Here is a 10,122-nt window from a genome sequence, read left to right as displayed (position 1 = left end):
GACAATATCCAGGATTGGACCGTGGGAGTGGGTCACTAAGGAAAAGATTATTAGTGTTGAGGAGGTCAAGGTACTAAGAAGCTAAAATGGATAATATACATGGATACTGAAGATTCCAGGAATGATGATGGGAGAAGACTGTGGAGGAAAGAGTGAACCAGATACTTGAGTTACAAGAGATTAAGAGGCAGTGTCAAGGACTTTCCACTTCTGGTCATGAGAGAGTAACTCATACCAGACTAGCTTCCTGTCATAACGAGTTCTAAAACCAGACAAAATAAATGAGGCAATTGGTTTGTCATTGGATAACAAGCCACTTCTGGGGGTGAAGCGGTTACTACTTTCCAGTGATTTTTATTCCTGTGTGGCTCATCCTAAAGTATTAAAAGTAGCTTTATAAAAACAAGCAATGAAAAACACCAGGGTAAAATAAAAAACATTTTCAGATGAGCAAAATTTGAGAGAATTTGTTGCCAATAGGCCTCCACTACTAGAAATGCTAAAAGAAGTTTTTAAGACTGAAGGGAGGTGATACCAGATGGAAACTTTGACCTAGATGCAAGGGGCAGGAAAAGATAACCAAAGGCAAAAAAAAAGTGGGTAAAGAAAAAAGATTTTTTCCTTTTTAATTTTTTTAAAAGACAACTTTGTTTATAACAAAAGGCAGAGTCTGGAGGTTAGCATGACAGTGGATGATAAAAATTGATGACATTAATGTCAACTGAGCAATGGTTTTGAAAAAGAAGGACAAAAAATGATAAGATGGTTTTGAAAAAGGAAGGACAAAAAATGATAGGATCAGCAATAGCAATAGGGGATGAGTAGCTTGTAGCTTTCTCTATTTTTTCCAATAAAAAGCTTTTTTTGGGGGGGTTGAGGGGACACTTTTATGAATATTATAAAAAGCATTGTTATATTATAAAGCATCAAATAAATACAGTAAAATCCAAAATTGACTACCATTCACTAAAGCTGGAAACTTACATGATATTTAAACAACAAAAACCCTACTGACTAAAGATTTTTAAATGATATAGAGTCAGGCAAATTATTCTTGAAAATAATAGGTTTTAAAGCAAATCTTATATTGTATGACATGGAAATTCTTTTTCCTTAAATTTGGAAAGAATTTAGCTTTAAATCCAGTAGCCACAGAGTCACATTTTGATATAATTTTATTGAGATATTTTCACACACCATTCAATCCATCCAAAGTGTGCAATCAATGGCTCACAGTATCATCATATAGTTGTGCATTCGTCCCCATGATCAATTTTAGAATGTATTCATTACACCAAGAAAAGAAAACCCCAAACATTCCATACCCTTATCCCCTTATGATGATGATGATGATGATGATGATTTAAAGAGTTTTAGTCACACACCATACAATCCATCTTAAGTGTACAATCAATGGTGCCTGGTATAATCACATAGTTATGCATTCACCATCACAATCTAGATGAGAATATTCCCATTTATTCTGAAAAAAAAATCCCACACCCCTCCCTTACATCTCTCTATTATTGACATTTAGCTTTGGTAGAGTGCTTTTGTTACCATTAATGAAAGAATATTACAATGTTACTGTTTAACTATAGACCTTAGTTTGCATTGTTTTTTTTTCCCATATACCACCCCATTATTAACACCTTTTAATAATGACATATATTTGTTCTAGTTCATGTGAAAATTTTCTTATATTTGTACAATTAACCATCATCATCATCCACTCTAGGTTTCACTAAGTTATGCAGACCCAGTTTTTATTCTCTAGCTTTCCTTCTCATGCCATACATGACCCTAACATTCCTCTTTCAGTCCTACTCGCACTCATTTTTGTTAATTGCACTTATAATATTGTGTTACCATCACACAGTATTGTGCTATTTTTGAACTTTTACAATCAATCTTATTAAAATTCTGTACTCCTTAAGCATCAATTGTCCAATCTCTGCCCTCTTCCTTTTCCTGATAACATGTGCTCTCGAATTTGACTCTCAGGGTTTGCTCATTATAGTTAGTCACAGAGCCATTTTTGAGGGCTTTTTTTACCCTAAATTTTTAAATTCCTTCCACAATTATCATTATCTCACATTTTTACTTTGAGTCAAGTTTATATTTTTTTTCTAAAATTATCTGATGAATCAAGATTTTCAAATATATTACTATTTAACTTTGTCATCTTATTTTAAAATTTGATTTATTTCTGGTTCTCTTCTTTTTTCCTCTTTATTAGATAATCTTTATTTGGTTTTTCAAAATCCATTTCTTATTTAGATAACCTTGATTTGCGTTATCAAAAAACTTGATCTTGGATTGATTTATAAATTTTCTTTTGAAAAACTTTCCCATTTATTTATTTAGTTTTTCTTTAATATTTTCTTCCTCCCTTTTCCCTTAGATTTTTTTTTCTTTCTTTGAATTTTTTTATTTGAATGTTTAGTTCATTTATTTTAATTTCTTATTGAAACACTTAAAAATGAATTTATTTCTTAACAGAGGTATAGTAATATATCATCCATTTTCATATATAGTATTGAAATCTGTATCTGCAGTAGAGATGGTTACATATGTGGATGGAAAACATAAGAGTGTTAACCGTGGTTACTTCTTTGTTGGTGAGACAATGGGCTCTTTTAATAATCTTTTCCTTTCGCCGGAGCATACCAGAAGAATGGTGTTCACTGAAGCCTGAAAAGGTACCATGGCCTCTGGGTCCTGACTTAGCTTCCAGATTGTTCTATGGCATTAACAATGAATGGTTCTTGTACAGGTGAGCTGGGCCCCAGATGTTGCTCCACTCAGTACAGTCTCTCCTAGTTCATGAGGCTAATTTCAAACCCTGCCAACATTCCTCCTTCATCACATCCCTTCCTTCTCTCCACCTCTCAAATTTAGAGTATTCTTTCTAGTCTGGGGTGGATTAAAATTCTCTCAAATCTATTCTCGCAGGACCTGAGACCTAGGCTTCTGAAATTTAAAAACCAATCATTAAATTCTGTGTCTCTGTTTCCTCTGTAATCTCGTCCCTGAGGTGAGGGAATTCAACAGGTCTGGATGACTCAATAGTGAAAGGGCTAATTGGAGGAAGGAAATGCTGGAAACAAAAACCACACTCATTAACATTGCAAATTTATTTTCCAGCCACATTATTTTAAGTCAGTTCCTCAACTGGATGTCATAAGCTACATCCTAGAATGTAGTACTTCATAACCTGTTGAATTCAGAACTTTTTTGTTCCATTTTACTTAAAGTGTTTAAACCACTTGTAGAATTTTACCACTTTGCAATCTGGCTTTACAAAGACACTGTGTTAGTGGGGTTAGAAGTTTCTTGACTGTGAAAATGCTATTTTTATAAAATTAAGACACTGAAGCACAAGATGAAAATAACTTTCCATTATCATAATCCAGTTCATAAAATAGAGGTAAATCATCAGTATTCATCAAATAATTTTTATTTTATAATTTTTTTCAGGATTTGTGTATAGTCTTCTCTGGTTTAAACCTTTTTAAAAACTACTTGGTTCACCTAAACTCAATAGGTGTATTCCCTTGACTTTGAAGTATGCATTAATCTACTCAGATGCCAAAGATTTAAAATTTTTTGAGAGAAAGTTTAACTATTGTTGAACAAAGAGCAAATCTTACTAAAGGTACGACACTAATGCAAAGTTTCAACAATAGGGGGGTATTGGGAGCCCTGTATTTTTTACATGATTTTCTGTAAACCTACAACTTCTCTAATTAAAATAAAATTTTTTAATTGACAGAAAAAGAAAAAATCTTACTTTACAAATTATAATTCTAGTGTTTAATTTTTCTCTCTTCTTACTTTATTCAACGCTATAAACCAAACACCTTCAAACAGCTCTCTACACCTTTCTCTATGTGGTCTCAGTGTTAAGTGATAACTGATCCTGTCTGACATATAACTCCATAAATTAAAGGAGAGGTGATGGACTGAAAGAAAATATCTGCACCATAAGTAACTACTAAAGATTACATTATAATAGGTAAACAAATCCAAAACTAATTAGAAAAACATAAGCAGCATAACAATAAGAATGTATAGTATGTAAATATCTAATTCACAAAAGAGAACATCTTCTGAGAGTCAGGAAAATGAAAATTGAACAATGATAAAACACTTTTTTTACACATCAGATTCACAAACATTCTCAGGAATGATAATATCTAGTTTTTACCAGGGTGTGGAGAAACCAGCATTCACATACAATGTCAGCAGAAGTATAATTTGGTACAAGATATTGGAGGGTGATATGGCACATCCTATACCCTGAAATTCTTCTTGATATGTGCCAATATAGAAATATCTCAAAACTATTATCAATTTTTTTTTAAAAAAAGCTACAGCAGGAGAACAGATATATGTGAAGGAACATACACAGCAAAGCAATACACAAAATAAATTGATAAATAAAAGACATAAGTAAGGACATAAAAAAGATATACATCCAACTTAAAACAGTGGTTACCTCTGTGGAGAGACCAGGATTAATGACAATGAAGTAGGTCTTTGGCTTTATCTACATTTTTTCCCTAAATATTTTTAGAATGAGGATGTATTCATGTGTTACCTGTGAAATTGAAAATATAATGCATAATTGAGAACCCAAAAGTGCTTCCTAAAAGATAGGGTTATTTCTTCTTTAAAAAACAGCCAAAAACCTGGAGAAAGAACTCATTGATTGTGCCTGTCAAAGATAGGAATAATGATTCCTTCTGAGACACATTAAAAATCCACCAGAGTGCCACCCCAGATCAATTAAATTTGAATTGCTCAGGATGGCTCTCTCTCAGCATCCATATAATTTTGAAACTCCTTTGCAATTTTGATAAGCAGCCAGGGTTGAGAACCACCCTATTTGGCCTCTGCCTATCTTTTCCAGCCTTCTTTTTGGCAGAATGGACCTTCTTGCTTTCTTCCAGCACATTAACTTACTTCTTCCTCACGACTTTTGCATTTGCTGTTCTCATCTGTCTGGAATGGTCCTTCCTCAGACCTCTACATGATTCAATCCCTCTCTTCACTGAGTCTTTAATTAATGAGATCTCGGTGGAGAAAACTTTTCTGACAATCTTTTTAAAAATAGCTCCCTACTTCCTATCCCCATCTGGCTGCTACTTAATGGCTTTGTGTCCTATTTGCTCAATTATTCTTTTCTAGCACTTCCTGATGTTACAATTGATATTGTCCCCCAACTTCACTAAATTTAAGATCCACATGGTCAGGACTGTATCAACCAGGATTCTCCAGAAGGAAAAATTAAACATATATTTATATTTTTAATATATAATTAAATATTATACATTATTTTAAGCAATTTGCTCACATAAATTTGGAGGCTGGCAAGTCCAAATTCCATAGGACAGGCCAGAGGCTACAAATTTCAGTTAGAAAAATGTTGAAATCCTGAGTCCAAAATCCACAGGAGATGGCAGTAAGCTGAAACTGAGAGAATAGGCAGTGTAGTCCTGAAGGGAAAGTTCTTCTTTCTGAGAACTTCAGTTCTTTGTTCTTAAGACCTCCATTTTATTAAATGAGGTCTATCCACATCATGGAAAGAAATCTCCTTAATTTACAATTAACTATATATACATACTAAGCCCATCTACAAAATACCTTGACAGTGTTTGGCCAAACAACTAGACATCAAAGCCTAGTTGAACTGACACGTAAAATTCACCATTGCGAGGACTATGTCTTCTTCACCTGAAAAAATCCTACTTTATTTTAAAGTTTAACCAACTGAAGAAAAGTGTTATTTGACTATAAGTATAGGATTTTTTAAAACCTTAGTTCTAAGTTTTGACTAGTAAAATACAATGTTGGAATAACATAAATTGTATGTTGCCATTTTACTTGTCTTTCATTTAATGTTCATGAGAATTTTTTTTTGGGGTAATGTGATATAGTTGACTGTAAATATAATTTAGCATTCTCCACTGATTTATATAAAGAAAGAGCAGAGTAGATCAATCACAGAATTTAAATCAGAGATTTTTTAAAGACATGTCAAGGAACTTACATTTATGGTTGGGTGAATTAATCTGGGGTATTTAAATAAAAACAACTCTAAGTGGACTCCATTTAAAAGAAAAGTATCAGCTTTTATCAGTATTTATTGTGTATATCCTTAGGTGGGGTATGGCGAACAAATTTTATTCTTGGCAAATTTGTAGATTATATCTTATGTGTAGAAGTAGGCATGCCTGTTTATATTTATATATTTATATATCATATAAATTTATGACATCACTGTTGTTTTTTGCCTCTGGGGGAAAATGTGTATGAATATAACATATTCCAGAGGTGATGGATCACACTGGATCTTAAAATAAAGGATTGAAATTTCCCCTTTTAACAGGTTACCATAAATTAGATCATGCAAACAGAGTATTAGATCATATGAATGAGACTAATTTAAAGATTACAGAAAACTAATAGGACTCTGTTTTTGGTTGGTGCACAAAAACACTGAAGCAAATTCTGTTAAAAGGATTTGTTAAATTAATTAAAGCCAATTTGAAGATTATAAAACCTCAAGACTGCTAAATTTCACAAACAGCTTAAAACAAAATATAATCTAATCTTTAAAGCATTTGCAATAACAGTTTTCAGCATGTTTTGATCAGAGATATCACTTTTTTCCTTCAATTAAATAATCAAAATTAAGAAATGACTTCCTACAAGCCACGGATTGTCCTTTATGTATGCTTAATATAATCTGCATTTGACCTTTGGCTTTCATATGATGTTACAGTATCCAAGGGTGAAATATAGCTTATTTTTGTTATGTAGCAATAAGTGAAATTAAATCTCCAGGATCATGATAAACCAATTGCCTTCAGAGTGGCATATATACTACTAATGATAGAGTTAGTATACAAGTATAACTCAGTGATCATTGGCCATCTTACTTAACCTCTTTGTGCATGTTTTCTCACATTTAAAATAGTACCTAACTCATAAGTTGTTGTGAGGATTTAATGAGTTAATACATGATGTAGTGCTAAGATCCGTACCTGGCACATACAAAGCATTCTATAAATGTTAGCTAAAAGAAACAATAGAGGCCCAAGGAAAAATATGTCAAATCACAAACATGGAATTTTAATTTTATTTTTGAGAACAAATGTTCTTCAGAAAAAGAGTCATAGGTTCAACTGCTGACTGCATTTTATTGACTGTGTGAGCTTGAAAATGACAATCTTTCTAAGCCTCATTTTCCTCGTTTGTAAAATGGGAATGATAATTGTTCTCATTTCATAGGGCTGTGATGGTGATTAAGTGACTAAGGGGAAGCTGGACCACACAGTTCCCAATAAATGATAGTAATCATAGCAATAGTATCATCATCATCAAAGTATTAGAAAGAAATCACCAATACAATCTACTACTTTTAGTATGGATATATCTAAACTCTAAACTGGCTGTCTTCCTTAAGTTTTATTTAACTCACATCTCCATTAGACTTTTGTTAACAGTCCCTAAAAACAAGACCCTAGAAAATTGATCTTGCTGGAAAATTAAGGGGATATGATTACTAAGGAGATTACTAAGAAATAATCTCATATAATGACCAGATTTGGGTCACAACTATAGCTCCGACAAGAAGAAAGATGCCCAGAAGTTTTCCTACTAGACAGAAGGAAAATTGTAAAGGTATTACAGAAGGCAGATGTTAGGAGGCTTGTAATAGGACTTTCATTGTCTTCTCTTTAAACGTGAAATACAAAAATATACTGTTGACTGTTTATTCACAAAACTACAAAAATTAGTCAATTAAATGAATAATCAAAGAGGCAATGGACTTCATAAAGAATAGTTAGGTAGCCCAATTAGTTAACAGAACACTTCATTCAAAATTGCTGAACCAATTTTTCCACCTTAATACAAGTCACACATGTAAATGCATAGTGCACCTATGTATTAGGATTATATATGTTTAATATTTGAAGCACAAACATGTACACCCTTCATTTGGTCCATTTTAGTGGGAAATTTAACGTCAAGTTTTTTTAAAAAAAAATTCATTCTGTGATATGCCAAGATTTCTGAACTTCAAGTATTCTAAAAATCAAAATGTGGTATTTTTAAAACAGTAGCATTACACTGACTCTGACAAAAGGTTCCTGTTGTGATACATACCCTCAGGGAAATAGATGGACCAGCTTTACACAGTTATACTAATCCACTGAATCCAGTCACAATTGTTGAATAAATAGCTTAGCTTTACATTGGACACAGGATATGGGGGAGGTCATAGATACTTGGAAAGACTGGGAAATTATTTTTCAGGATTATTACAACAAAGAGGAGCCTGAGCTAAAGAGAAAATAAAGTTAGGATAAAAGACCATAGGAATTATAAAAAGTGCATAATTACATGAAATGGTTAATTAACTTACAGCTGTTTTTATTTGTATCTTTTTTTTTTTTTTTTTGTCCTGCAAATACTTAGTACATTGACTTGCACTTACATACCCTTGAAAATATTTCAGGAAGATGTTATATCAAGAATTGCATTCTTGTGCACTTAAAGAAAGTCAACTTTAAAAATTATAAGGAATTTATTTTTAATGTATTTGAATAAGGAAGAAGATAAAAAATCCAAACAGACACAAACATGGAAGTTTGCCCTGAGAATACCACCTGGATTTGCAGGCTTCAGTCAGAAGAAGCAGTGCATTAAGGAGATAATGCTCAGGCAGCATAAACATGCACACATTATTTGTAGCTACTGAAATCAAAGGAAATACAACTCCCATATAGCAATCTTCTATTTTTTCTGCTACTGTAAGGATGGCTTTTGAACTGCAACCAATACCCTTAACCTTTAGAATTAAATGGTCCCCATATACATGAGTTGTAGATAATTTATCTTCCATTAAATTTTTTGAGATTTTTAAAGCAGTTTTATTGAGATAAATTCACACACTATACAATCCATCCAAAGTATACAATCAGTTGCTTATAGTATAATCACAGAGTTGTACATTATCACCACAAACAGTTTTAGAGCATTTTCTTTACTCCAAAAAGAAAAAACCCACACCCCTTACCGCTTCTCCCCACATTCTTATTGGCCCTTAGGACAGGTGTGGTACATTTGTTACAGCTGATGAAAGAATATTAAAACATTACTGTTAACTATAGTCTGTAGTTTGCATTAGATGCATTTTTTCACATATACAACTCTACTAATGCCTAGTAATAGTGGCATACATTTGTTCTAGTTCATGAAAGAACCTTCTTATATTTGTACTATTAATCACAGTCATTGTCCATAACAGGGTTCACTGTGTCTCACAGTCCTGTGTTTTATCTTCTAGCTTTCCTTCTAGTGACATATATGACCCTAAACTTCTCCCTTTCAAACACAATCACACCCATAATTCAGTTCTATTAATTACACTCATCATAATGTGCTGTCATCACCTCTATGCATTTCCAAATTAGGTTTTTAATTCAACCTAATTAAAAATTTGCACAAATTAAGCATCCACTTTCCATTCTCTATCCTCATTCTAACTCCTGGTAACCTAAATTCTAGGTTTTAACTCTATGAGTTTACTTATTATAATTAGTTCATATTAGTGAGATCATACAATAATAGTCCTTTTGTGTCTGACTTGTTTCACTCAAATAATGTCCTCAAGGTTTATCCATGTTGTCACATGCATCATGACTTCATTCCTTCTTACTGCTAAATAATATTCCATCAAAAAATATGGAATGCTTCATAAATTTGCGTGTCATCCTTGCACAGGGGCCATGCTGATCTCTGTATCATCCCAATTTTGGTATATATGCTGCCGAACAAGCACATTTCCATTATTAATGACAAATTATCACATTAGTTAGGAAGTCACCCTATAATATCACTTCCCTATTTCAAGTTTTCAGTTTGTCCTCCATCTCCTATACAATAAAGACAAAATTCCTCAGTTTGGTATATACAGTTTTTCACAGTTCAGACCCCATCTCCCACTACTCCCTGACATTCACTCTATTCCCAATCTCTTTTCAATATTACCTGTTCCTGCTTCTGTCCCTTTGTATATAATTTCCACTCCCTGAAATTGTTTCATCT

General features: G+C 32.8%; 1 non-coding gene across 1 annotated transcript; it reads right to left on the bottom strand.

Moving 5' to 3' along the window:
* Window positions 1-9,753: 9,753 nt before the first annotated feature.
* Window positions 9,754-9,856, bottom strand: LOC119530677. Its single transcript, XR_005216073.1, has one exon. It is a non-coding gene; the product is annotated as a U6 spliceosomal RNA (small nuclear RNA).
* Window positions 9,857-10,122: the final 266 nt, after the last annotated feature.

This window comes from Choloepus didactylus, chromosome 3, assembly GCF_015220235.1.
Source record: "Choloepus didactylus isolate mChoDid1 chromosome 3, mChoDid1.pri, whole genome shotgun sequence".
Classification (NCBI taxonomy): domain Eukaryota; kingdom Metazoa; phylum Chordata; class Mammalia; order Pilosa; family Megalonychidae; genus Choloepus; species Choloepus didactylus.
The sequence above is the reverse complement of the archived record's forward strand: the minus strand, read 5'-3'. Positions and strand labels throughout refer to the sequence as shown.